At 39.6% G+C, this 2,646-nt stretch overlaps 1 pseudogene across 1 annotated transcript; it reads left to right on the top strand.

Annotated features, from left to right (window-relative positions):
- Nucleotides 1-1,828: 1,828 nt before the first annotated feature.
- On the top strand, nt 1,829-2,412 carry LOC308625906 (small ribosomal subunit protein eS6-like; annotated as a pseudogene). Its single transcript has one exon. The product of its transcript is annotated as a small ribosomal subunit protein eS6-like (transcript).
- The last annotated feature ends 234 nt before the right edge of the window (nt 2,413-2,646 follow it).

Here is a 2,646-nt window from a genome sequence, read left to right as displayed (position 1 = left end):
TGAAGCAAGCCCATGTGCCCTAGAGCCCACACGCCACAACTACTGAAGCCCACATGCTGCAACTACTGAAGCCTGTGCGCCTAGAGCCCATGCTCCACAACAAGAGAAGCCACTGCAGTGAGAAGCCCGTGCACTGCAATGAAGAGTAGCCCCTGCTCACCACAACTAGAGAAAGCCTGCATGTAATGAAGACCCCCCCCAAAAAAAAAGACTGGGAGAGGTGGCTATTTTATCTAATGCACAGAAGCCAACACAGAGAGTCAAGGAAAATGAAGAAACAGAGGAATATGTTGCAAACAAAAGAATAAGATGAAACTCCAAAAACAGACCTTAATGAAATGGAGATAAATAAGTTCCAAATAATGGTCATAAAGATGCTCATCATGGTCAGGAGAGTAATGCATGAATAACGTGAGAATTTCAGCCAAAACATAGAAAATATAAGAAAGAATCAATCGGAAATCACAGAGCTGAAGAATACTGAACTGAAAAATGTAATAGAGGGGTTCAGTGGCAGACCAGATCATGGGGAAGAAAGGATCAGCAAACTCAAAAAGACAGCAGTGGAATGCATCCAGAGGACAAAAAAAAAAAAGGAATGAAAAAGAATGAAGACAGCTTAAGGGACCTATGGGATATCATCAAGCAGACTTGATACTTGCATTATAGAGGTTCCAGAAGGAGAAGAGAGAAAAAAGGGTCAGAAAGCTTATTCAAAGAAATAAAGGGTAAAATCTTTCCTAAGCAGGAATCCCAAAGGGTTCCAAATAAAATGAATTCAAAGAGACCCACAAACTTTGCTGTACACTGGAAACTAACACAACATTGTAAATCAACTATACTCCAATAAAAATTTTTAGAAAAACAAAAAAAGCCCCAGGAAATTCCCTGGCAGTCCAGTGGTTAAGATTCTGTGCTTCCACTGCATGGGGCACAGGTTCAATCCCTGGTCAGGGAACTAAGAACCCACAAGACGCACGGCAGGGCCAAAAAAAAAAAAGAGCCCCACGCTGAGACACATTATAATTAAACTGTCAAAACAAGGAGAGAATCTTAAAAGCAGCAAGAGAAAAACAACTTGTTACGTACAAGAGAACCCCATAAGACTACCAGCAGATATTCTGCAGGACTTTTGCAGGCCAGAGAGGAGTGACACAATATATTACAAGTGCTGAAAGAAACCAAGAATACTCTACCTGGCAAAGTTGTTCTTCAGAGTGGAAGAAGGATGGAGTTTTTCAGACAAGCAAAAGCTGAAGGAGTTCATCACTACCAGACCAGACTTACGAGGAATGTTAAAGGGACTTCTTCATGCTGAAATGAAAGGACATTATTTAGTAACAGGAAAACATATGAAAGCATAAATCTCACTAGTAAATGTAAATACAGATGGTCCCTGACTCACAATGGTTCAACCTAATGATTTTTCGATTTTATGATGGTGCAAAAGTGGTGTGCATTCAGTAGAAACCGTACTTCAAATTTTGATCTTTTCCTGGGCTACCAATATATGGTACGATACTCTCTTATCAGCCACATGATCACAAGGGTAAACAACTGATACACTTAAAACCGTTCTGTACCCATACAATCATTCTGTTTTTTACTTTCAGTATTCCATAAATTACATGAGATATTCAACACTTTATTATAACATAGGCTTTGTGTTAGATGATTTTGCCCAACTGTAGGCTAATGTAAGTGTTGTGAGCCTACATTTAAGGTAGGCTAGGCTAAGTTATGATTTTTAGCAGGTTAGGTGTTTTAAATGCATTTTCAAATTACAATATTTTCAATTTACGATGGATTTATCAGGATGTAACCCCATCATACATTGACCCATGGCCATGTCGGCCTGCTACCAAGTAAGAGGCATTCCTATTACAGATCAAGGAGGACTGGAGAAAGAAAGCACAGATCTGTACAGGGTTGCACTGCAGTTGTCAATCTGAGTGTTCTCAATTTGGTCATCATAAAAAAATGGGGAGAAAGATATTCCTGGACTCATTAATACTACTGTATCTTGTCACCTGGGGCCCAAAAGAGTTGGTGGAATCCAGAAACTTTTCAGTCTCTCTAAAGAGGAGAGCGTTTGCCCATATGTTGAGAGAAAGCCCTTAAACAAAGAAGGTGAGAAACCTGGGACCAAAGCACCCAAGATTCAGTGTCTTGTTACTCCACATGTTGTGCAACACACACACTGGTGTACTGCTCTGAAGAAACAGTGTACTAAGGAAAATAAGGAAGAGGCTGCAGAATATGCTATGCCTTTGGCCAAGAGAATGAAGGAAGCCAAAGCAAAACGCCAGGAACAGATTGCCAAGAGATGGAGGCTGATGTCTCTGAGAGTTTTGACCTCTAAGTCTTGAGTCCAGTCAAAAATGCAGTGTTCTAAGAGTAATTAATAAATAAGATCAGACATCAGAAGAAAATTGTATGGAACCACAAAAGACCCTGAATAGCCATAGCAATTTTGAAAAAAAAAAGCTGTAGGCATCACTCTTCCTTATTTCAAACTACGTTTCAAAGCTATAGTAATCAAAACACTGTGGTTTGGCATAAAAACAGACAATAGATCAATGGAACAGAATATAGAGCACAGAAACAAACTCATGCACATATGGTCAATTAATTTATGACAAAGGA

The sequence above is a fragment of the Mesoplodon bidens genome (genome assembly GCF_964165515.1).
Source record: "Mesoplodon bidens genome assembly, chromosome: 12".
NCBI classification, from domain to species: Eukaryota; Metazoa; Chordata; class Mammalia; order Artiodactyla; family Ziphiidae; genus Mesoplodon; species Mesoplodon bidens.
The sequence above is the reverse complement of the archived record's forward strand: the minus strand, read 5'-3'. Positions and strand labels throughout refer to the sequence as shown.